This window comes from Jaculus jaculus, chromosome 4 (genome assembly GCF_020740685.1).
Source record: "Jaculus jaculus isolate mJacJac1 chromosome 4, mJacJac1.mat.Y.cur, whole genome shotgun sequence".
In the NCBI taxonomy this organism is placed as follows: domain Eukaryota; kingdom Metazoa; phylum Chordata; class Mammalia; order Rodentia; family Dipodidae; genus Jaculus; species Jaculus jaculus.
In genome coordinates, this window is record NC_059105.1 from 35,972,471 (window position 1) to 35,999,643 (window position 27,173).

General features: G+C 40.9%; 1 pseudogene; it reads right to left on the bottom strand.

The window, feature by feature from the left end:
* Positions 1 to 14,545: 14,545 nt before the first annotated feature.
* Positions 14,546 to 27,173, bottom strand: part of LOC101611087 — a 134,502-nt pseudogene continuing 121,874 nt past the window's right edge.

The window sequence follows — 27,173 nt, forward strand, 5'->3', positions numbered from 1 at the left end:
CAGATGTAGTGGTATGATGTCATCCATGATCCCACATATCTCCTTCTAATTATATGTAAGAAGGAGCACCTCAGCATGCTTGGGGTGCAGACCAAGAAAGAAAGACGGAGGTAATCAAGAGAAGCTAAAAGATACAAAGCGTTTGCTCAACCCTTTTGTCTGGTTTCCTACACATACAAATTGGCAGATGAGATAACTAGAAGCCATAGTGGAAAGAGAGAACTCCACAAGCTACCCTTCTAAAGAAGCTATTGTCATTTTAAGTCACACCAGAGGGTTCTTCTGTCATAGGCAAAGAATGTAAAGGAGCCAAACTTATTTACTCACTAGCAATGCAAAATTTATAGCCTGCGTTCTTTTCAAAAGTCAATAAATGTTTTAAGACCTCAAAAGTTTTACTATTAATAAAATATAAACCCGATACATTGAAATTAATAAATGTTCAATTAAGCACCTACAAAATGTAACACAATGTCAATTTGTTATATTTGGGGTTCATAAAATTTCATTGCATTTGAAAACAATTTGTAGGTTATATATTTTCATTTTACAAGAATTCCTGAGTCTGCAAGAAGCTAGCCAAGAAATCATTGCCAATCATAAGTCATAAATAAATGAGTTACTCGTAATTTTTTTCTAAAGCAAACAATATTTAAAATCTTTTCAAAACTCTATGATAGAAAATGTTTCCTATGCGCTAATAGTGACTTTACTATGTTGTATATATGATGTAGAGTAGTCTCCAAAGGAAGTATTAGGACCAAGACCTATTGTGATCATATTGGGGCCAGGGGAGAGGATCCACTCCTCTATGACACAGCACCTGCTACTCCCTGTATTCCCATTCAGGCGCTGCCACTTGAAGGCTCACACTAACACTGGAGGGTCTGCAGTACCACCTCCAATGTACGAGCTGTCTGAGCCAGGATCACTAACTTCATCTTGATGAACCAAAGTCCCTCGGGGCTCACACAGGTTTGATGACATCTATCTCGTTGGATATGGACAGCTGAGAATAGTACAGAATGTAACCCAGGACCTAATATATGCTGGATCCCCAATAACCCTATGTTTTATGACAAATAGGGGAACTGAGAGATTTTAGATTGAAGAAGACACAGACACTTATAAAGTGAAGACCCTTCAGAGGATACATGTCTATTCATTATTGAATATGACACAGTATAAAATGAAAATAGAATGAATTAATGAATGAATTTATTGGTTAATGACAGCTAACTTTTAATAGATAATAGGCTCTAAAGTTTTGATTTTTTTTTTTTTTTTTTTTTGGCTCTAAAGGCCAAAGAACAAGTGGTTCAAAGTTATAAAAGGAGCATATGTCTCTTATTTTAAGGGACAACTTTATCAGAATCAGAACTGGCCAACGGAAATAGGCTTCCTCGGGGAAAACGTGCCAAGATGTGGAAGAAAGACTGGAAGGCAATACCTGAGACTCTTCCAACAAGTTCTATCTTTCTGTCACCACTTCTGCTTAGTCACACAATAGTTTGAGTGTCAGTAGAGTCTCTATTATAATTTTGAAGTTTACTACCTCCAGCATATTCTCAATAGGAGAAAGCCAATGTCCATTTGTAAACATACCCACTCATATGGATGTGGGATGCTGTGTACAGTTATCTTCATGGGTCTTTTGAGAAGCTATTCTTGCTTGTCTTGGCTGCTTTTCTGTTCCATTATGAAAATAAGTCTCAAAGAAGCCAGAAATACTTAATAAAGTATGTAGGGTAAGAATTCTAAAAGGCTGTCCAAACTCTCTGCATTAGCATCGGGAATTCTTATATTTAATAGAACTTAAGGGCTCACTGAATCAAGTAGTAATGCATTGAAATCTTTTTGAACAATGGTTAAATTTGTTACGGTTATCAAAAAGACAGCATAGTCTGTGCTTGAATCTGTGATCTGATACTTAGGTTGACTCTATCTGGGGTAATACTGAGAGGTGCCTTTAGCCTTCCTTCTCTGGGAGGGTTACAGTTAGTTACATCTCACTTGCTTCACTCTACTTCGTGTCTACAGTTACCCAGTGCTTCTGAATGCTTTGTTCACTATAGACAACTTAGTAATTTCCACAAAGGACGCTATCTACTTTCACAAGTTAGTCACTGGTCACAATGACCATGACCTGAAATAATGACAAGAAATGACAAACATGGGCATACTACGTGCCTTTACTTTTATATCTTTAAGGTTCTTTTCTTGTCTGTAGTTGCACTTTCCCCTATCAATGTGTCTGAGGCCTTTTCAAGGATTTTGGGAAGTTCTCATTTGTACCTATTTCTGTTTTGCCAAAGAAAACTGCAGTTGTAACCAAACCCTCTTTTATCTTTGGCCAAATCATGGACAAGAAACTCTAGCTAGGTAATAAAAGCACACGGATGTAGGTCAGAGCAACTTATTTTCCTTGAGGTCACTAAAAGCCAGAACTTTGTGCCTGTAAGTAGTTTAGTCATCTAGTTTGGGGAAATGTCCAGAAAATATAAGCTTAGGTCTTAAGAAGTCAATGCCCTTTCATTGCATGATCTTAGATGCAAAGACAAATTTACCTTTCTGGGTCTGAGGTTCTAATGTGGAAAACTAGAGGAGGAATGTCTGTTGCTGCCATTTCACAATGAAGTGACAAGGACAGGTGTGAACATGCGCTCCATCCAAATCAAAGTTTTTTCACAGAACATCTACCCCGAATGCAGTGAGGTGATTCCACTGAGAAATGCCTGGAGTGGTTTTGCTAGCAAGGGAGGGTGTGTGTGCTTTGTCATCTCTCGTTCACCTGGTAGCCCCAGAGATAGGACTGGCTGAGTTGAGGAGTACTGTCCAAGTATAGGAAACAATCTTTTTTTTTCCCATTGTGCAAAGCTAATTGGCCCTTGTGGAAATTGGACCCATTCCCTTAGACTAATTAACACTATTGCCTATTAGCTCCAGCTGAACTCACTTCCTCAAATGTAAACTCATTTTACTTGAGTAGATCGCTTTTTGCTACTAAATATGCCTCAAATCACACACATACTCAAGTACAGATTGGGCATTACATTGTGCCTCCTGAGGTGTTAGGAGGTGGAGTTGGAGTAAGACACTACAGACAAAATTCCAACTCTGCTGATAACTAAATGACCTTCACGGATAGGTGAACAGCCTCACAGGACCTGATTCCTCTTCTGTGAAGAAGGAGAGTTGACTAAATGATCTAATGTCCATTCTAGGTATAAAATTCTGTGAGCTTTATAGCTGCATGCTTTGAGAACACAGAGCTTCACTAATAAATGGCTGTATTCACTGGCAATAAGAGAGACTCGGTTCATCAGTGTGCCTCCTCCTCATGCTCCATACACATAATTCTTAATGAAAGTTAATGGGAATTAGAAACATCACTAGCAAAACAATCAATGCCCACACCTTTAACCCATGACCTCCTGGTCTGTCATTTTGCTGCTTTTGTCTGAACATCCTGTCATAACTCAAGAGACCTAAATGAACCCTGAGTAAAATGGGCTGAAGAGAGACTGACGTCAGGACACATTGACCTTTATTAGGAAGGTGCAATCTCATCAAAGGCCAAGTATGTGGCAGAGAAGAAGCAGCCAAGACAGATGGATGAGGAGGGGGCCATGCAGCTTGCCTCCCGCCCTTGGCATTGTCACCATCAGCAACAACCTTCCAGCAGGATGCATTTGCAAGGAATATGCCATGGAGATTTTTATAATACGCCCATCTCAGAGAGTGCTCCGCTGCACACCATCTCTACTATACACAAGAAGATTTGTCCTTGTGGTTGTCAGATCAACACAACATGATAAAGAATTATGTATAAACCCACTATTTCACCTACCCCACATCATTCAGTTACATTTCTTGGTTTATTTTTTTTAATTTTTTTTTATTATTTATTTGAGAGCGACAGACACAGAGAGAAAGACAGATAGAGGGAGAGAGAGAGAATGGGCGTGCCAGGGCTTCCAGCCTCTGCAAACGAACTCCAGACGCGTGTGCCCCCTTGTGCATCTGGCTAACATGGGACCTGGGGAACCGAGCCTTGAACCAGGGTCCTTAGGCTTCACAGGCAAGCGCTTAACCGCTAAGCCATCTCTCCAGCCCTCTTGGTTTATTTTTGTACAGGAGACTGGCACCCCCTCACACCCATAGTCTTGGATTATGCCTCCCCTAAAGTCCCAAATTATTCTCTAGCTATTGGAAGGCTATGTGCAGCACAGTCAAGGCAAATCTGCTGTAGTTTTCTTTCCTGCAGGAACCAAAGATAGCAAACAGGAGAAACACATGTGGAGAAGCCTTTCCTGCCGAGCCCCGGCTGGACACTATCTGGGATTTCTCACTGTTGCCTGCATTCTTACCCTTGACCCTTTGGTGCTATCCAGTTCCCCCTGTGTCAGGTCCCTCTGAAGGCTGCGATTTCCTCTCCTGACAGGAGGCAGGAAGGGGAGAAAGCTGCAGGCCAACCTTTGCTCTAAAAGCACTAGAGGGTTATTAACCAAGGGGCATATGACAGGGTGTGTTCAGGAAATATGGATAAAGTGAGAGCGAGAAAGAGTTGAGAGAGAGAGAGAGATGACTCCATGGGGCCCACCACACACACACTCAGCACACACATACATTCCTTCTCCCTCCCGCCATCGTTCAGTCGAGATGTCATGGAGGCTACTACAAAGTCTACTCAAATGGATATTTGCATTGCTTGCTGCCTTTTCTTCCAGCTTGTGCCCAGTTAAGAAGCAAAATAAAGTCATGGATTTCATACTGTATAATATTAAAACTTTTGCTTCCCAGGAACTAAATAAATCAATGAGTATAAAGTACTTGGACAATAAGCTGACATAAAGTAAATACAGGTGCAAGTCCTCGTTAATATCTTATTATTAATTATAAGATGATCTGGAGAAAAGCAATCATATTATAGTCACTATAACAGACTGCTTCGCTCCTGAATTTTGCTAAAGATACGCACAGGAACACACTCCCATTAGAGAAATAGCAACATGAGCATATTCTCATAGGCCCCTGCACTTTGATCTTGTCCTGCTTTTGATAACTCTTTTCTGCAAATGATGACCTTCAATTGGGTTTGGGCTTGGATGGGTCTTAGGCTATCCAAGCTTTGCTGTTTGCACTTGTTTTATTTTAAGGTATAGGACAAGTATTGGGGAAGGAAAAAAAATCTTGATCTGGTTTCAACTCAGATATTTATAAACTCATTAACCTGGAACAAGTCCCTCAGTGTTTCTGAACAGTAGATTCCTCATTTGTAAAACAGCCCAGTGATGTTCATCCTTACTACCTTGTGGCATTGTCAGGAAAAATCCATTGAGATACTGTAATAGGAAAGATATTGGGAAAGGCAAATTACCATAGAAACAGAGACTAGAACTTTGAATTCGTTTTCTACAATGGTTAGCCCAGCATTTGTTACATGTCAAGTTCTTATTGATGACAAAGATTTGTCAGCAGACAGAGGAATCACTCGACTACATTGCATCATACCTCATCATACCTGCTTTGTATCTTTCTCAGAAATCCCAGGCTAGTCATGGGAAGAAAGCTTAGCTGTTCAATACCACCATTTGCTAACTCTGATGTCAGCCTTTCCTTCCCCCACTAAATTTTATCACTGCAATCATGCTGCAAGCTCTTTGTCTTTCAATGGAGGTTTTTACCCCTTGCCTTTAATGTAAAATGACAGCCAAATCTTCAGAAGACTTGGTGTTAAGATTATGTCTTTTACATTCCTACAGTCTCTGTTGTTTAGTTCAGCTTGTCAGACTGTCAGATAAAGGCCCGTGGAGCGTTCCACAGGAATTATTAATGAACATTCGACTGGTTTTTCTTCTGGAAACGGATCACTTCACTTTTCATCTTACTGGCATTTTACATTAACAAACTAAAAATAGCCATGAGTATTCCAGGGAAGGAAATATCAATATTTGGCAGTGTGTTTCTTGCTTTCTAGTTGTTATATTTGGTTCTTTGCCTACTTAGGACAAAAACCAATGAATCAACTTTAATCATATACTCCCCAAATCAGTATCCACAGATTTTTCTTCAGCACGCGAAGAGTTGAATCTGGCTTGGGACACCTGCCTTTAAACATAGGTCTTAACTTTGTCTGCCCTGGAAAATAGCCATTTTCACACAGCATCTAACAGCAGTGGCTTTAGAAATGTCGCCCACCTGATCTCCTAGCAGCCCAGGTGCCGCCTTTCTGTACACAACACTGACAGCTAACTGCCGACGCTCGGCTTGGGATCCCACTGCTCCTGTTTATGTGCCCACTCTCTGTGGCGTGCAGTGTCTACCTGCATCCCAGCCCTTCTGCAAAGAGAGAGCCACGTGTGTCAGAATATCATATGGATGAAGTTTGACATCTTTATTCATCTTCTATTTATGGGATGAACGTACAGTTAAAAGGTGGCTTGAGACCATCAAACCCACGTCTAGCTGTGATCTAAGTGGAATTTAACGCAGGTCTCCTGAGGTGAAGGGAGAAATGAAGGAAAGAAATGAAGTGCCTGTTTCAATTTAATCCTTTAGGTCTCTCTCTATCTCGCTCTTGCTCTCTCTGTAAATCAAAAGGTTGAGACCTCCCTTGGCCCCCTGAAGTTTTAGGGTTTCAGATACTCAGAGATACAATCTGTGCAATTTTGTGGCATCTGTTTTTTCCAGACAGTATATTACCACTATAAAGTAGCATAAACGGTGGAGTCCTCTCTGCTGGGGTCCCACTTCAAAAGCAGCCTTTGAAGTCCCCTAATGCTGGCTGTGGAGGAAAGCACCCACTGTTGTGTTTAATTTATTAATTACTAAGCACAAAAGAAATGCTAATTTTCTTTTAAATTTCTCAGCCTGCCTTCTTTCTTTGAGTTAACATCCCCCAAATCTGTTTTTTTTTTTTTTTTTTTTTTGGTCATACACGAATGGCTTTTGTTGCAAATATTGGTATGATTTAATTATTAAACACCTTATGATCTAAAGGTTATTGGCATGTCTTGCGAAAAAACACATTGCTACTTTGTCCTATATTTTGGAAACAAAAATTTGGAGATCAATACCATTTTCTTCTCTCATAGTTAAACCATGAGGGTACACATTGATAGCAAGAAACCTCTGATTTATTAATTTCATCAAAAAGGAGGAAACAAGCTTGGTATGGTGGCACACACCTTTAATCCCAGCACTTGGAAGGCAGAGGTAGGAGGATCACCATGAGTTCGAGGCCACCCCGAGAGTACATAGTGAATTACAGGTCAGCTTGGGCTAGAGGGAGACCGTACCTCAAGAAACAAAAACAAATAAAAAGAAAGAAAGAAGCAAAGAGAAAAAGATCTCCAAATGTTGGCAGGTCTGGAATCCCCCAAATCCTGAAGAAGAAAATTGCCTCCTGCTTCCTCACAGAACAAACATTTGGCCAAACTTTCCTGGCAGTTCCTAGTCTCACCCCAACCACAGCCTGACTGTTGCTTAATATTTTCTCAAAATTCAAGCCAGTCAACAGGGTTCTCTGTGGTGTGAAGCAAAACAAAAACACCCCAAAGTTCAGATGCAGTCACCAGACAAAAATTTGCTAAGAACAAGCAGAAATGAGGAGCTAATAGATCCCATATGTGGCCACTAATGCAAGTTTATGAGAATTTCCAAGAGATTTCTGAAGAGATTCTTGTAGTACAAAGCAAGATCAAACGCCCATTTTCCTGTTGAACAAGACAACTAATATTTAATCCATAGTTCCCCTGAATTTGCCTTGGTAAACATGGGAGAAAAAAAAAATTGATTACAATGTTTTCTTTGTAAGGGGCTGACCGCAACGTGTGGTATCCCGCAGAAAGCATTTGAAGATGAAACCTGTTTCCTCCCAGCACAGGGTGTCCAGCCCTTGGAGTCTATTGATTAGTATTAAGTTTACCTTAAAAGAGGTGTGCTGGCTGACAAAGGTGAGAGCTTTTGTTTTCTTGCCCAACAAAATAGGATGCATGCTAAAAGATCTGTTCTCTTCAAATGCTCATTAGCTCCTTCTAGCTTCGAGTCTTCACGGAGGGGTGGGAAATGCATTTCCTCACACATATTTCAGTGTCACACCAGGAAGCTCAGCGGCACACGTGCTTTACAGCCCAGTGGTGGTGGACACGTGAGAGCTAACCACGTGAGGCGCAGAGTGGAGCGCAGATACTTTGTTTTCTTGTTGGTTGTTGTTGGAAGGGAAGCTGGCGGTGGGGTTAAAACCGTTCCCATTGTTTTTGTTTGCTTTCCCCTTTTGTGTGTCACGAACTCTGAACTAGAGAAATGAAAAATATCTCTCTCCACTTTTGTCCATGGAATGGCTTCTGTGAGGAAATTCCAGCCACCAGATCGTCCACATCAAAGAGGACCACAAGTCTTAGAAATTGCCTGTGGAATCGCTGGCTTTAGTCCCGTGGACAGAGAAAGAGAAACGCTAGCCCAAGGTGGAGGCCGTTAGGTAGTGGAATTTAAGAGAAGCAGGAACCTGCCTGAAACGTGCATGCTTTGGGAAAACACATCCCAATTAACCAAGAGCACACGAAACACGCACGCTACAGCAAGAGCACCCTGCAAAGCGCCCTGAATCTTTGAGTAGCTGGGTGGTGGTGAGAAGTCTCTACCCCAGACAGGTTACCAATACCAGAGCAGCCTGAGGCCAGCTGGAGGGAGGCTGAAATGTTCAACATGGGAAGAGTCAGCATGATCTGTGGAGATAATGGAGCATTCAGTTTGACAGCCCACACTGGTGTTATCCAGGAAGAACAGAGTTCTTGCTGGGAGGGGAGACAGTAATTGTTTTTAGCATGACAGATAAGAAGCTCTGGCTTCTGGAGATTCCTCAGCACTGGAAAACAACTGCTTCTAATGTCAATACTAAACATTTCAAATAAGGCCAGCGAAGTATTCAGTATCTTGCTACCCCCTCCTGCAGAATTATTTTCAAGCAAGAACGTCTTCCCCTCTTAGTTTTAACACCCACACGGGGAAACTTTAGGAGGTTGGTTTTAATATGATCAAATCTGTCCATCACTAGGAGCCTTCTAAGGAATTACAGGCAACGAGGTGTGGACGGACTGGCCTCCAAGGCTGGAGGAATCTCATTAAATAAAACTCTAGGGCTGGAACCTAAGACTTGAAAAGGTTGGAGAAAACAGAAGCTAAGGGGGGAAGTTTGATGTCTCCTTTTAGGTAGAAATGATAGTTTGTTCCCTCTGAGTTTGTCTAGAGTCCAGTCCCTCCTTGGGTGTTCTCATTAACGCCACACTCAAGTGAAGAAGCAGGATGGTTACTATGACTTAAAAGGAAAACCGGCCTCCCCCACCTGGTGACCATGCCCCTCCAGTCTGCTGGCTGGCAGGGTTGACAAATATTTAACCCAACTAAAGGGACATTTGGGATGATACACAACTAGTTTCTCCTTTTCTAGACCCAACTCTTGAAAACATCAGACAAAACAATTCTCAGAATAATGTTGCCTTCGGAAAGGGATTTCCCCCTCCCGCTTCTGCAGAGTCCAGCTGTCTTTCTCCCCCGCCCCCACCCCACGTCCACATTCCCACCTCCTCGGGCCCCCTCCCCAGCAAACCCTGGAAAAACAGTAGTAACTAACATTTGTGCCTTTGGCAATAAAACCACAGGCCTCACAAACCCCAAATGGCAAAAAGACATTTCCATTCCAATCCCAGTTTTAAATTAAACTGTAATGAAAAATCAGCAGTGGCAGCTGGGACCAGAGACACTGATTGTCTCTAGGAACAAAAAGGAGGGGAGCAATGGGGGGGAGGAGAAAGAAAAGAGACCGCAAGGAAGCCTCTCTCTGGCAATAAAGCAGCTGGTAAACCTTCAAGTAAAAAGAAATTAGAAAAACAAATCTAATGCCGAGACAAGCCAAGATGGCTGTTTCCCTCCGCAATCACAGTAAGGCGGATCACAAATCACCCTCCACTTTATGAATGGACAAGGAGGGGGCTGGGAGGCAGGGAAGATGCGTGGGCCTACACTGACACCTGGAGGAAGACAAAGGAAATTCTCAGGGGGCACTGAGCTTGCCTCCCCCTCCAGCCCTCCCTCACATCCCACCCCCACCCCCAACCTCGTCCAGAATGGGGAAATGCGGTTTGGGGCTTTCTCGGGGATTGAGGTAACAGTGGGGCCCCTCAGGGATGACAGAGAAAATAGCAGGGCCTCACTGCCTTCTTATAAGGGGTGTTGGGGGGGGGGGCTTTGAGGAGAGCATTGACTTCAATTTGAGTTTTGCACCAAGTAATCTGGCTAAATTGAATCCAACCTTGCAGTTTTAACCTTGATTGAAATGTACATATGGAATAGGTACCTTAATCAGAAATGGGGAAAGAATTCTGAGTAATGGTGGCCAAAGGAGGGGAGGGGGGCAGTCTGTAGTACCCTGTAAAAATCACAGATGCTACCCAGAAGGGAAGCTGTTAGCACAGGAGAGTGAATGGGTTTGTAGGTAATAAGCACTGGAAACTGTGAAATCCATGCCCCTTCAGTTTATTTTGTTGCCAAACTTCATTGAGAATCCTGTGAAATTAGTGAATTCTTCCTAAAAAATGTATGTAGATGAACACACTATTTCAGATATTCAGAAAACAGCCTTGGATCAATTGTTGAGCCCAGGCAGATTACTGTTTAAGAAAGAAAAAGTAAAAAAGTAAAAGAAAGTTGTCTCCCACCCAAGGAGACTTGGGAATCCCATGGCGACAGGAGGGGGGAATCACATAAAACTGAAAACACATAATTGCCTGTATAGATGTCATATGAATTTTCTATATAGAAAGATGCTCTTGAAACTTGTCAGATGCTGAAGAGGCTCAAGATGATCAGCTGTAGCACCAAATGGCAAGGCCAAATGAATCTATTATTTAAAAGTCAAGATTATTTACTTTGAGTGTTGTTTTCCATGCACCTGGGACACGTGGAGAGTTGAGCTCTGGGTGACCCTTCAGGTGGAAACTTCTTCATTAACTCAGTCCTGGAAGCTTGAACTCATGCATCCTCCAATGGAGCCAGCTGACCTTTATTAACTTGCCCAATAGGAACTATTGACTTACTACCAGTGTTTTTAAAAATAATCTTAGGCATTGCTACTAAATTTTGATACTCTTGCTAAATTCTCGATGTAAAAGCCAGACAAGGGCTGGAGGGATAACTTAGTGGTTAAGTCGTTTCCGTGAAAAGCCAAAGGACCCAGGTTTGATTCCCCAGGAGCCAGCTGCACAAGGGAGCACGTGCATCTGGAGTTTGTTTTTAGTGGTTGGAAGCCCTGGTGTGCCCATTCTCTCTCTTTCTCTCTCTCCCTTGTTCTCTGTCAAATAAATGAATAATAAAAAATAAAGTCAAACAAAGTAAATGGCTTTGAAAGACTATTTTGAGGGGAAGCATCTTGTACCCCACTCCTCTGATCCAGCCAGTTCCTCCTCCCAGAGCCCAATCTTTCTTCCCATTTTCTCTTCCCACCTCCTTTCACTGCCTTACTTTTGTTCTCTTCATTTTCTCTAAAGAATGGAGAAGAAGCTGTGAAGAAAATGCACATCCTTAGAAAAGTTAAATGCTTGAGGTTTAAAATCATCATAGATGTAACTTTTCTTTAATTAAGAAAACTAAACAGTAAGAATATTTCATTTCATTACAATGGCATCAATATAAGATTCTCATGTAGGTTTCTTTCCTCCATCAGTTTTAGCCATGATGCACAGTATTTCTACTTAGGCTATTGAATGACTTTCAGATATGTTTTCGTAATATGGTAGCCTCTAGGAAGTGACTTCTGGAAAAGGAAAACATTTTATACTTCTTCATTTACTGCGTAACTTTCCAGATTTTTGGTCCTCTCCAAGCTGTAATTTTATTTTGCTTTGTTTTATTTTTTGGAGTTTTAGGGTGGTAGTTGATCAAAGAAACAAAAGTATCACAGGAAGCAAAGGTTTCTCTTCACCTCCACATTTCATAGCCATGAAATATATCCTAACGACCTAACTCCCAGTATGTTGGAAATTATTTACCCACATAGTGTGAAGAATGCAATCAAGGTGGTTGGTGATGGAGATGGGATGCTGGTTTAAAAAGCTACAGAGGGCTGGAGATGGCTTAGTGGTTAAGATGTTTGTCTATGAAATCTAAGGACCTGGGTTCAATTCCCTAGTATCCACATAAGCCAGATGCTTAAGGTGGGCACATGCTTCTGGAATTCGTTTGCAGTGGCAGTGCCCTGGTGTACCCCTTCTCTCTTTCAAATAAATAAAGAGATTAAAAAATATTTTTTTAAAAAAAGATACAGAAGATGAATACCCAGTCACCAAAGCCTAGTGGTGGAGGAATGAGTCTGGGTTGGGGAGTGAGGCTTGGTTCTGTCCACTCTCTGATTTGTTGTCTACAGACCTTGAATTTTTGCCAAGTCTCCTGTCTTCTTTGAGCTTATGTTTCATTATCAAATGTGGGGAATATTATCAAAATGTGCTTAATGTTTGATTCATATCTATTTTCCTCCCTAGACTGTATATTCCCAAGAGCAGGGCCATGTCTGGTGAACTTTCTGTGCAGCACCAGGATTTGGCTGGGTAGGTGATTCACATATGATGGATGAATCTAGAGCATTGTGTGGCACTTAATGGATACAGTAAATTTGAATCTAAGTTCTAAGTTAATCTTATAGATAACATTTATAGAAGCATTTTCTACATTTTGGATATCTTGCTAAGGACTTTACATATATAGTTGTGTGTTGATTAACCACAAAACTATGTTTGAGGAATTCATAATTATGAAATTTTGTCACTGTGTGAACATTTCATGTATTAACACAGACCTGGATGATTTAAGTCAGTCATTCAACTTGGCCTCTTGGTAAAATCAGGACATTCAGTAAACTAACCCTCACCGTAAGCCTAACCCTACCTTTTGTAGACAAAAGAAAACCCTTATACATTGCTGCTGGAACTGTAAATTAGTCCAATCACTAAGGAAATCAGTATATAAAGATATTTTTAATATTATTATTTTATTTATTTGAAAGAGAGAGAGAGAGAGAATTTGGGCACACCACTGCCTCTAGCCCCTGCAAACGAATTGCAGATGCATGAGCCACCTTGTGCATCTGGCTTTACACAGGTATTGGGGAATCAAAGCTGGGTCTGTTGGGTTTGCAGGCAAGCACCTTAACCACTAGGCCATCTATGCAGCCTGGAAAGTTTTTAAAAATCTGAAATTTCTCACATGACCTATTTATACTACTCAGGTCCATACTCTTGGAACTCCAAGTCAGTATTTCACAGATGCTTGACCATCAATGTTATTCTAGCACAATTCACAATAACGAAGTTATGGAACCAACCTAGGCATCCAACCACCAAGAAACAGGTAAAGAAAATGTAATATATATCACAGTCGAATTATTTCAGCCACAAAAGAGAAGAAAATGAAGTTATGCCATTTGCAGAAGGTACAACCAGAGATAATCATATTAAGCAAATTAAGCCAGTCTTAGGAAAACAAATATAATGTTTTTCATTCATTTGTCATTCCTAGGTTTTATATGGATAAATAAAATCGTGTATGTATGTATAGATGACATGAAAGCAAAAGTGAAACTGTCTAGTATAACAAAGTAGACTAATTGGGGAGGGGAAGGAGTGAAAAACAGGAAGTTAGAAGGTATGAGGGCAATTTGCTAAACGTAGTATGTGAATTTGTATGGAAAATGTACTCATGTAATAGTACCACGTGCAGTGAATGTGCACAATGAAAAATTTTAAATATTTCAGTTTTATTTGAGTGAGAGAACAGGACAGAGCAAGAGAGAAAGAATGGGCGCATCAGGGCCTCCAGCCTCTGCAAACGAACTCCAGATGCATGTGCCACCTTGTGCACCTGGCTTACATGGGTCCTGGGGAATCAAACCAAGGTCCTTTGGCTTTGCAGACAAGTGCCTTAACCACTAAGCCATATCTCCAGCCCATCGAAAATTTTGTTTTAAAAACTAGACATAAGCCAGACATGATGGCACACACGTTTAATCCAAGCACTTGGTAGGCAGAAATAGAATGATCAGTATCATTTCAAGTCCAGCCCAAGACTACATAGTAGATTCCAGGTGATCCTGGGCTAGAGTGAGACCCTATCTAAAAAAGACAAAAATAAGTAAATAGGAGATTCAGTAAGCACAATGCATGAGACATGGGAGGCTGCTACCAGCATATCACAGAACCTTCTACCAGGTGTGCTCACAGGTGTGAGCCAAGAAAGCCCTCTGGGGAGTCCTGCCAATATCCCACTCACAAGCCAGGAAAAGGGGAGTGAAGACAATTCTTAGAGCAGAGAGTTTTCCTTCGGAGACGCCCATTTCTCTGGCAATCTCTGCCACCGGTGTTGCCAGGACTCTTCCTGCCACCAGAGAACCCAGTGGACCCACTGCTGTATGTTTCTGAGGGGGTCGTGACCCACATGACTTTCAAAAGATCAAATATTTTAGACGTGGATGTCTTAGAATCAAAACCCTTCGGTATTATAAACCTATGGACTTGCTTTCCTGTTCTTCAACACTCCCACCAGAGAAGACACCTCCTTCATAAAAACCATTCTCAGAGACCACAGATAGCTTTTTCATACTTGTACCTAAACCTGAAATACCATAGGGTATATTTTTGCATTATTTCTGAATTATAGCAGAGACCAAATTCTTTTATCCTGTTGTGAAAGGTTTTGTTCATAGGAAGAGCATGTTTATTCATGCACTGTTTGCAAAGCTGATACAGACCTTGAATAGTTATATACCTGTACCTGCATCTTAAAAACAGAAGCCTATGAAGGCACGCAGCAGCCTGGTCCTCCATCACTTCCAAACGATCCTCGCCATGAAGGATTTATTAGCAGTGCTTTTCAGAGTGATGTGAGTCTGAGCTGCATTAGAATCACCTGCAAGGCAGTCACCTGAGCACTCCATAAACGCGAAGGTTCCAGTGCCCCAGTAAGAGACAATTTAATTGAAGCCTCTGGGGGTAAGGCCTTGTAATTCTCACATTTAACAAATATCTCCCAGTGAAGTTTAATTCATGCCAAAGTCTAAGAACCACGAGTATCCAGCAGCATCGTTTAGCATGTAAGAGGAAGAGAAAACAAAACAAAAAATTTCAGTTTGATCTTGGGTGACGACTCAGTTGCCCAGTCTGTCACAGAATGAGAATCCCATTGTTTTCTTAAGTCTATTCTTGGAATTGAGCAAGATGAGGTATGAGACACAAAAACGGGAGTTGGTTTTTGTTCTGGTCTGGGCAAAGTGACTTTATTAGCAAAAGCCAAGATTACATAGGACGTAAGAGTTAGCATTGGGGCCCTTCTTCTTGCCGAAGGTGGGCATGACATTGACAAAGTGCCAGTTGTACTGCATCCGCCGCTTGGCCCGGCCTTTCTTCTTTTTCTTCTTCTCCTGTTCCGCCACCTTGGCAGTTTGACCTCTCTCTTTTCCAGCAAGAGCCAGGCACCCATGAACTTTACCTCCCAGCATGTGCCCAGCTACTCCCAGAGTGGCCAGGGCCTGCATCCCACACTGGGCTAGGCTGGCCTCATCTTCCAGTGGTGTGCCAGGAGCACGACTTGACCTTCCCGGGCGATGCCCTCCAGCGAGGCCACGTGAGCCTTGATCTGGGCGACCGTCTCCTGGCCGGTCACCTCCAGGGTGTGTAGCTCCTGGGCGCGGACAGAGAGCTGAGCGTTGGCGACTGATCCATGGGACCCGATGAGGCTGCAGCGAAGACGGAGGGGAGAAAGAGGAGGGCGCGGGGTGGGAGGGGGAGCAAGTCCTCGGGAGCATTATTGAAGCATAAGTACTCAGGGCCTCTCCCCTCTGCCTTCCCAAGAAGGTACTTTATGCTGCTGTTCAGCTCCTGCCTCCACTGAAGAGGAATATGGAGGAAAGTGAGGGAAAACGTGGAAAGTGGCAGAAGGAAGTTGTGGGAATGACAACAGTAGACCAGAAGAAACTGGAAGAGAGAGATGACACGCTCCATGGTGGTGCAGACTGAGCAAAGTGTGGAGCTATCCTAAAGGAGGGAGGAAGGCAGATTTTCAGAAACCTGTGTTGGGGAGATGGCTCAAGGAGTAAAGTGCTTGCCACATAAGCATGTAGACCCGAGTTCAGATCCCCAGAATCAACATGAACGTGCTAGACCTGGTGGCACACGCCTGAAATCCTAACACTGAGGAGGAGGAGATAGATGAAGGATTCCTAAGCCTTGTGGGCTTGCTTGTCTAGTCCAATTAGTGACCTCTGGGTTCAAGGAGAAACCCAGCCTCGGAACAGTAAGATGGACAGTGTTTGAGGAAGACATCTTACACACACAGAAAAGAAAACTAAGCCAGGCATGGTGGCGCGCACCTTTAATCCCAGCACTTGGGAGGCAGAAGTAGAAGATTTGCTGTACATTCAAGGCCACCCTGAGACTACATAGTGAATTCCAGGTCAGGCTGGGCTAGAGCGAGACCCCAACCTTGAATAATGGTTATCTCATTTATCCGGTGCTGACTTCACTCTCCGTTGGTGAATCTGCTTCTCTTTTTCAGATGGACGCAGAACCCAAAGAGAGAATCAGCTCATCGCACCTCAGCAGGGCCCCAGCTGAAACCAAAGAGTAATTGGTGAAATGAGCAAGAGTTCTGCTTTCTTGGTGAACCTGGTACCAGCAGAAGGATGAAAGAGGTAGGCACAGTGAACACTCAACTCCTACCAAAGAGGATATCCAGAGACACAGAGGCTCCAAGACCTCATCACTGACGTAGACCTAAAAAGAACCCAACATGTCTCAGGGAAATTTGTGGAAGAGGGGGCGGAAAGATTGGTAGAGCCACAAGGTGGGGCATTATGCATGGAGACATTGCCTCTTCCCCATAACTGATGGCTACCCCCACAATGCACGACCCACAATCCCCAAGGAAGAGAGTCCCTTCGGAGGGGGTAGGACAGGGAGGAGGTTAACGATGGTACCAGCATGGCTGTTTACACACTGAGTATGTACATTACTAATAAAAAAATAGTAATATCAACAACTACTACAAAAAAAAAAACAGTGAGAAAAATAAAACAAAACAATACCAAAAGAAGGGGAAACTATTTTTAGGAGCCTATTCAGTGTGTTATATACTGAAACTGCCTTTTCAACTTCTTCAGAAAACTTATCCAAAGACAAGACATGTTTTTAAAGCACGCAGGAGTTAGATATAAATTTCTTTGCGATGCAATTACCATTCAGAGTCCGACTCTAACCCTAGAAAGCCCGAATTAGATAGATGTTGGGAATAGATAGGTAGATGGTAGATGGCATAGAGATGGGTAAGTAGATTACCTAAGCTCAATAGAAGGCTTAGAAACCCAGAGACACTTATCAATCACCTGACTTATCCCACCGTGTCCCACTAATTTTAGGTTCCCCTGCTTTTTAAAATGTGTTCCTGCCCCAATTTACCTTACATTTCTAGTGTAAGTAGTAGTGTCTACGTTTCCCTTTTATTTCTTTGTGTTCTACTTTGTCCTTTTTTTGTGGTTCTCCTTTCTCTTTTCTCTGCCTCCTTTATTGTTGTCTTTGGTTTTGTGCTCTCTTCCTCAAGTATTGACTCAATATCACAACCTTCTGGGACACAGTCTCTTTCAACTCCCAAAAGTCACACAAAAGCCAGAGAGATCCACAACCTGACTTACCGATCCCAGGAACTCCTGGTCCTGGGGTTGAGGTCATGTCTGCCTGGTGTTTTTGTTTTGTTTTGTTTTTGTTTTTGTTGTCTTCTCCCTTTTATTTTTTACTTATTTTCTCCCTTTTAGGGACTATGTTCCTTGTCTCTGAAGACTCACAGGCATGAGCCAGGACACGTGGATCGGGGTGTCAACTGAAGCTGTGAATTTCTGATGCCTATGCTTCATACTTTCAGAAATTATTGATTTTATTTTTCCTGCACAATACTGTACCTTTTTGTTCTGGAAGGCGATTCTTCCCCTATCCCCTGTGATTATGGTGTGACTGTCAGTCATGTGCTTTATAGCACATGTTTCAACCTCACCAATCCTAGCCTCTCAACCCTCTGACCACACTGCTTCATTCAAAGGTAGCCATATCACTCAAGTTATACTGGAGTTATATAATGCATTCATTTTAACATGTGAATATTGTCATCTGTGATACAGTACCATGAAAAAAAAGTAAATTAGTTCTACTTGGAGCCATCTTTCCTAAGTTTGTGAAGAGAGGTCTTGTATATGATGACAGGCTTAACATGTATGGAAGCGCCTTCAGGAAGGAAACAATGACAGTCGATGGATGAGTACTCCAGTCTGCCCACCCCTCAGTGGCACAATCCTGAAGCACATTCAGTGTTCTTTCTCAGTGTTTCCCAGGAGGTTCAGTCCCTGTTACCCACAGCAATAACTTAATCATGACCATACTCTGTTTCCTTCCTTCCCCACCTCTTTTTCTTTTCCTCATAGTGCTCCCTGGAATTACCTTCTAAATAAAACACACCTAAACTTTTTTTTTTAAATATCCTTTATTTATTTATTTATTTATTTATTTATTTATTTATTTGAGAGTGACAGACACAGAGAGAAAGACAGATAGAGGGAGAGAGAGAGAGAATGGGCGCACCAGGGCTTCCAGCCTCTGCAAACGAACTCCAGATGCGTGTGCCCCCTTGTGCATCTGGCTAACGTGGGACCTGGGGAACCGAGCCTCAAACCAGGGTCCTTAGGCTTCACAGGCAAGCGCTTTACCGCTAAGCCATCTCTCCAGCCCCACACCTAAACATTTATGGGGTGTGTCAAATATTGAATGTGTTCCCCTCGTGGTTGATGCAAAGATCTATTTTCAACTCTTTGGAACCTGCCAGTAGTAAATTCAGATGGCTAATCAGCTGATCTCAAAGTAGGGAAATTTGCTGAGCATGGTGGTGCACGGCTTTAATCCCAGCACTTGGGAGGCAGTGGTAGGAAGAGCTCCATGAGTTTGAGGCCACCCTGAGACTACATAGTGAATTCCATGTTAGCCTGGTCTAGAGTGAAACCCTACCTTGAAAAACCAAAAAAAAAAAAAAAAAAAGGAAACACAATGTATACATAACTAAACATGGATAAAGGAACTGGAAGAGACCAATTAAATGGAACATGGAACTATGAGACAGTCATAGCCAGATCTTATTAATGCTACAGATAAAGGAGAAGATCATGAGCTATGGACTGTGCAATTTCTAGAACCAGAAGGAAAAAAAATGGCAGAAAGAACTGACTTTTCCAGAAAGCAACACACCTCAGCAGCATCTTAGGGTTATTCCAGTGAGATCTATGTGAGACAATACATGTTTGCAATGGGAAGCCCCTCAGTTTGTGGAAAGATGTCCCATAGAAACAATTCTAGATTGACTTTGGACATAATTTTTTTGGAGAAAATCTAAACTTAAGAGAATTGGTTTTTCATTTCATATTGTCCTTGGGGTATTCAGTCCCATTTTCCCAAATATATGATGGGAAAATGTTCAGCAAATATGACTGCCAAAACAATGTAGAAAATTGAACTAATTCGGAATGATGTCTGACTAATTACATTAAACCTCTGTCTCTTTGGCAAAAGAGGCCTTACCTTGGAGTGCCAGAGGAGTCTCACTAGGGTACCAGTTTTAATTAGCCAAGCTCTGTCTCATACCCAACGTCTGGTTCTGCATCTGTTGATATTTCTTGTTTAAAATATGAAATAATCTAAACATTCCAGTGCTGAGAAATAATTATTGTTAGAGACACTGGTGAATTCAGCAATTACCTGAGTGCAAATAGCTTCATATTTTACTATGAAGGAAATGATCTCTAGCTTTGGAAATAATATAATATCTCTTCAGATCTCTTAATGCTAGAGTTCTTTACAGTAAAAGCTTTGGAAATGAATGACTATAAGCTTCTTATTTATTTATTTTGTAAATCCTCAAAGTATTAGCCCATCTCATTTTCTTAGTCAAAGCTTGCTTCCCAGTTTCACCCTGCTAATGACCTCCTCTCTCTCTTTCTCTTTCCCTCTCTCTCTCTCTCTCTCTGCTTTAGGACCAAGCTATCTTTGATTAATCATTCTCTATGTTAATATCAAACAGCCCTTGCATTCTTCAAACAGATTGCAGCTTCTATTAAATAATGCCCTAAATATACAAAGCACATAAATGACGACCATTGAGCCAATGGGAACAGAACTAAGCTCCAAGTCTGCTGTGCAATTATAATGAAAAGACATATAACTGATGATCTCCATCGCTGAACTTAAAATGATTTGTGAAGCGTAAGATCAAGAGAAGTAGTCTGAGGTCTTGAGTTAAAGTTGCTATGATGAAGTTTAAACCAGAGGTAGAAGGCATTGAGATTGCTTGAGGGGCGCGCACGCATGTTTGTGTGTGTGTGTGTGTGTGTGTGTGTGTGTGTGTGTGTGTTTGCATTGCATATATTTTTTCTTTGAAATGGTTAAATGCTTCAAGGAGTAGAGATGCTTTCAGGGGCAAAGGCCCAGAATGATATGCATCAGAGTTTTATTTCATTGCTTATTTTAATTTATGAGGTGTGGAGAATATTAGTTTTTAGGATGATTTAATATTTTATGTTGTAAGTGATCTTCTGCAGTCAGTTTGTTAATTAGATACTGCAGACAGGCTGTTTAATATTATGTGTTGACTCTGCAGGAATAAAAAAAGAGAGAGAGAGAATATTTCTGGTAGTCAAAAAGGATCGAAGGTACATGATCAAAGTTCTCATAAAGACTATGTGTTAGAGGTGCATTCCTGTAAAACAAATTGTATTTGGCCCTTCTGAAGGCTCCCTGAGTGTGCTGGAGATAATTGGAGCCCTCTCTTGCTTTGTTCCCTTAGAAATTTTCTGGAGTTACCAGAAAAAGAAGATGGAAACCAGAGCTTTTGATTTAAATAAAAAAGCTGTGTCTAGGAAAATTAGAATGCTTTTAGAAGGCTGGAATCCATTGAAATGGATTTTCCTATTTTGATTTCCTTAGCAGGTCCAGCTTCAAATTACAGTTAATGTTATTTTCTACTTGTCATATTCTCCATACCAACATCTCCTAACTAAAGACATGACAGGTGACCTCTCCGTATGTTATTTATGTGTATAGCTTTTTAGTTGGGGAGCATTGAAAATACAGGTGCTTTTTCTTCCATCTGTGTCGTAAAGAAGGTTGTCAGCCAGAGACTTGGGTTCATGTTTACCATGTGGATTGACTTGCTATCCAAAACTTTGCAAGAGCCAGGGGATTCACACACAATTTGTTTTGTCACACAAGTCTGTCTGATGAGCCTTACATTTGATTTCAGTAAAATACATGTGTCCAACTCCAGTGAGATGTTTTTAGTGAGTATTCAAAATACATCATGGAGTGAAGAGAGATCAAATTGGATCGTTCAGTTTAAGATGAAGTTCAGGTACAGGAAACCAAAATAAAATAAAAGTCCTGCCAGTAGTGCAACTTTCTTCAGCAGCCCAACAAGATCAAATTACTCTGTGACATGATGTGATAGTTAAGGTGTTGTCAACTTGATCTGTTTAGTAATCCACAGGCTGCTTCTAGGAAGGATCAACTAAAGGAGGAGGTCTTTCTCCCAGGGTGAGCCCTTCCCCCAGAGTGGGCGGTCCCGCTCAGAGAGGGACTTGATATAAGGAAGCTCTGGGTAGAAGAGTTCCCTTTTTCCTTCCTTCCTTCCACTTGGCTGCCGGAGCTGCTCCCTACCTTCTAGCGTGGATTGAAGACCAGTACGGACTAAAGACCAATATCAACTGAAGACCCATGTGGATCGAAACCCAGCGGCTCCTCAGGAAGCCTCCAGGCTTTCCGGCTCCTCAGGAGGCCTCCAGGTTTTCCGGCACCATCTGCAGTGCCAGGTCGGGACTGCTGAGGCATCTGGCCACGTGGACTGAGCAGCTACCAGGTTCGGTGATTCTCAGGCCTGCAACTGCTATTGGACTACTATAAGCTAATCCAATAAATTCCCTTTATAAAATAATTCATTCTAGTAATTCTGTTCCTCTAGAGAACCCTGACTAATACACATGATATAAGGCATTGACAAGGGTTTTGAGCTACACTTTGTAAGTGCAAAATGGTGACACATTGTGTGGATAAAGCATTTAAAAATACAGTACAACAAAAATGGCCTTCAACTTCAGAGCCAACAATGTAATAATTTTTCATTCATTTCTTTGCATTGTATCCATTTAATTCCATCCATAAGATCAAAATGTTTAAACTATTATCACCTTGCTTTCCTAGAACTAATGTTGCCAATATTAGCATATGATAATTTGTATTTTTCCCATCAAAACAGTGTGCTTTCCAAAAGGAAAATAAGTAACCTTTGTTATTCTCATTTGAATTTCATGCTCCACATGGACCACTAATTAAGAAACAACAGAGCAAGATATCAGGATAGGAGTTCTCAGCTCTAGTTTCCCTCGTGGATATGCTAAGTAGAAACTCTTCACAGACAAGTCCTTTATGTGTATGCCAGAATGTGGAGACGAGGCTGAAACACCCACACTTTTGGAACATAAACCAGAAAATCAAATACCTATTGGGAAAGTCAAAGCAATAATTTCACTTTGACCATGCTGAGTTCCTCCCAAAGCCACACCATAGGGTTCCCCATCTACAGTTTCTCCAGTATGGAAAGAGAACTCAAGGCAGGCATCCAGCTTCCTTGGCATGCTGAGGTACTTTCTGGGTTTCCTGCTCCTATTTCTCCTTAAAGGAATATTGGCAGATTGCCACCTAGGGTCACTCAGAAAAAGAGTAAAGCAGGACGAGGCTTAAACTGACCAGCACATGAATCATGGGTGGTAACACTACATCCTGACTGGCAGCTTTCCTGAACTATCAGTGGATTTCTCACATGAAACCTTGCAACCCAGGAGAGATGGTACATTCGAATAGTGAAAGAAAAATACTCCTGTCCAAGAATGCTACATCCAGCTAAGCTGTCCTTCAGATATGAAGGAAAGATAGATTTTTTCCAAACAGTCAAAGGCTAAGTGAGTCCATCAGTGCTAAGCCTGCCATACAAAATGTATTAAAAGGGAACTCTTCAAGTTGAGATGAAAGTGTACTAATTGACAACATAAAACATACAGAGATATAAAATTCACCATTACAAGTCAATATATAATCAAATTTAGAATTTGCAATCACTTTCAACTTTTGTATGAAAGTAAGACAAGTGTGGATAAAAACTAATTATAATAATATGGTAGTGGATATATAGTACTAAAATATAAATCATAGCTGAATTGTCAGGGAAGAAAAGTAGGCATAGTTTTGGCAAGCAATCAAAGTTAATCTGAAAAGAAAAGTTACACTACTATCTTCAAATGGAGCATTATAGATAGCTTTAAAATGTTTTATATAAGTCTCACTACAGCAACAAAATAAACACTAGTAGTAGATAGATAAAGAAAAAGAAATCAAAAGATAACACCACACAAAGGAAGACAGAAGAAAGGAATAAAGGAGCTAAGAAGGTAGTCACAATACAACTAATAAAATCCCAACAGCAAACACTTATCAACAACTATTTTGAAAATAAAAGAATCGACTTCTACAACCAAAAGAGAGAACGACTAAAATGAATTTTAAAAGATCCAATTGTATATCTATAAGAAACTTTCTTTAAGACTACATTTAATCTGTATGGTAACTTGAATTAGGTCCCCCCCCCCCGCCCCATAAAGCATGTGTTCTGAATGCTAGGTCCCCAGCTGGCAGCAATTTGGGAATTGGAGAGTTGCTGGAGGAGGTATACTGTTGTGGGCAGACTTACAGGTGTTATAGCAAGCCTTTCCTTGCCATTGTTGGGCACACTCTCATGCTGTGGGGTTCCACCTGCTGTGGCAGAGGTGATGTCCAGCCTGAGCTCATGTCATACTTTTCTCTGCCATCATGTTGCTTCCCCTTGAGACACTAAGCCAAAAATAAGTCCTTTCCTCCCATCAGCTGCTTTGGGTTTAGTGTTTTGAGCCAGCAGCAAGAATATGGCTGTAATAAGCTGTGTGTAGTGAAAGAAAGATTCCCTTGCAAATTATAGCCAGAAGAGAGCAAGAGTGGTTATACTTGTGAATATTAAATAAAAGATTTTTTTAAGTCAAAGCTGTTACAATAAAGTCAAACACATAATTTTACATGTATGTGGACTCTAAAAATTTTGGCTATGTAGAATTATACAGTAGAATTGTGGTTACCACAGGTTTAGGGGAAGAGGGAGGTTGATATGCTATTGATTGAAGGATACAAAAATTTACATTTTATATAACTCAAGAGGAATAAATTCAAGAGTTCTATTATACAACATAGCAACTATGAAGCGTTGGTGGTATAGTGGTGAGCATTGCTGCCTTCCAACATAGCAACTATGATTAACAATAACACATTTCATTCTTGAAAGTCACTGAGCAAATTGATTAATATTTATTATTTATTTAAGAGAGAAAGAAAAAGGCAGAATGGGTGCTCCAAGGCCTATTGTTATTGCAAAAGAACTCTAGGCACATGTACCACTTTGTGCAACTAACTTTTACATGGGATATAGAACTGAAGCCATCAAGCTTTGCAAGCAAGTGCTTTTAACCACTAAGCTATCTGTCTGGTCCTAGATTGTGTTTTTACTACAGATAAGTATATAAAGTAATACATGTTAACTACTTTAGCCATTCCACAGAATGTAAAAATTTCAAAACATCAACTTTATACACAATTAATACATACAATTTCAGTTTTCAATTAAAATAAATAATTTAAAACACATCAAAAAAGATGCAAGACGCCACTATATAATGATGAATAGGTGAATTAGTTAAGAAGCTATATCAATTACAAGTATTTATATACCCAATATTGAAGTTCCTGAAAATTTCTAGGAAATATTAATAGAACTGAGAGGCAAAAGAAACACAGTACAGTAATTCTAGAGGATTTTAAAGCCCACTATTAGCAAGATCATTCAGACAGAAGATTTGAACTCTATGGACCAAATAGGCATAGCAGATGTGTAAATAACATTATTTTCTACAGCAACAGAATATATTCTTCTCAAATGCACATGGAACTTTATCTGGGATAAAACAGTTGTTAGTTAAGAACAAATTATAACAAATTTAAGAAGATCAAAATCATACGAAGTATTGTATCTACCCACAGTGCTATGAAACTAGAAATTATCCCATGAAGACTGGAAAATTCACAAATACAGAGAATTTAAACATGTCCCTGAATAACCAATGGGTCCCAGAAGTCAAAAATAAACAAACAGTAAGTGGGCATGGTGGCTCACGTCTTTAGTCCCAGTACTTGGGAGGCAGAGACAGAAGGACCACCGTGAGTTCAAGGCCAGCCTGAGACTACAGAGTGTGTTCCAGGTAGCCTGGACTAGAATGAAACCCTACCTCCGAAAAAACCAAAATAAGTAAATAATTTTAAAAATTAAAAATAAACCAATAGTGGTTTTCAGGAGCTAGAGAACAGGGCAAATGGGAAGAGTTTGGTCAAAAGGCACAAGGTTTCAGTTCTGAGATGAATAGACTTTTGGCATCTACTGTACAGCATGAGAATGTAGTTAATAATAAATGTTAAATGTTTTTTTTTTAATTTTGGCACTAGAGATGAAACCCAGGGCCTGACACAATGTCCCTTAGCTGTATCCGATCCTCTATAGATAATTATGTATTTTATACTTGAAATTTTGTAAGAGTAGACCTTAAGTGTTCTTACTATGCACAAAAAGTACTATGGGAGGTACTGGTTATATTAACTAACCTAATTTTAGTAGTTACTTCACCATATAAGTGCATATCAAATCCTCACAGTGTAAACCTGAAATAAACACATATCTGTAATTTGATGATTAGAATAAATTATCAGTACATAAAGCTGGAACCAAAACAATAGACACTGTGAAGCTCATATATTTCCAGGCATTTTACTGTGCCTCACTTCCTTGCATGCACCTCCAAGATACTGTGTTTTTGTTTGTGTTTGTTTTACAAGCTGAAGGTCTGTGGCAACCCTGTGTCCTATTTGCCATCAGAGTCCTTTTCACAACTGGATGCAGGCATTTCATGTCCCTGTATTACATTTTGGTACTTAGATTTGTGTTATATTTTGGTAATTAGATTTCAAGTCAGTAAGGTTTGGCAGTGATCAAGACCACACAAACCACTCTGAGGCAAAAATGAAAGCTTCTATTCAGGAAAAGCATGAGTTTCCAGGGCTGATTTACAAGGGAAGAGCACAGCCAACCTGAGTTTCCAGGTAGTGGGCTTTATAGGGATTTTTCAGTTGGGGGAAGGTGAGGAAGGAAAAAGAACTCCTTTGTTAAATTGAATAGAAAAGTTCCTTTAGTGGAGATCATGACATTAACCATTTAAAATAGCTAGGGTGTGACACCAGAAAACTGACTTGACAGTGTAACTTAGGAGATAAGGGGGCAGGAAACCGTGACCTGGAGCCTTGTGAGGCAAAGAGAGGATAAGGACTGGGTGATTTCTTGAATAATGTGGATAATGTACTTTCCTATACCTCTGTCACCATTCTGTTATCTTTGGTGACTCCATCTTGGGAACCTGTCCTGACTTAACAAAATCCTCTCATTACTGTTGTATCTATTATTGTGGATCCATGCTCAGTAATCTTACCATGCTAATTTTGGGGGGGGGGGGTAGAGTATTTTGGACCAGCCCTGAGAAGCTGACTGGAACAAGCTGTGCATGGTAGAGGAAAGATCCCTCTGCAAATTATAACCAGAACAGAGCAAGGGTGGTCATATTTGTGTATATTAAAGAAAAGAGATCTAACAGAGTGAACTTGACTGGTAAACATTATCTATGTCCTGAATGTCCCAACCTCTCTGTCATTCTCCCTCGTTAGGCCTCCCTCAGACCAAGCAATATTGGAAGTAAGCCAATTAATTACCCTTCCATGACCTCAGTGTTCAAGTGAAAGGAAGAGTCACACATCTCTTACTTTAAATCAGAAGCCTAGAAATGATTAAGCTTGGTAAGGAAAGCATGTCCAAAGTCAAGACAAGCTGACAGGCTTGCCTCTCATTCCAGTTATCCATGTTGTGAATGCAAA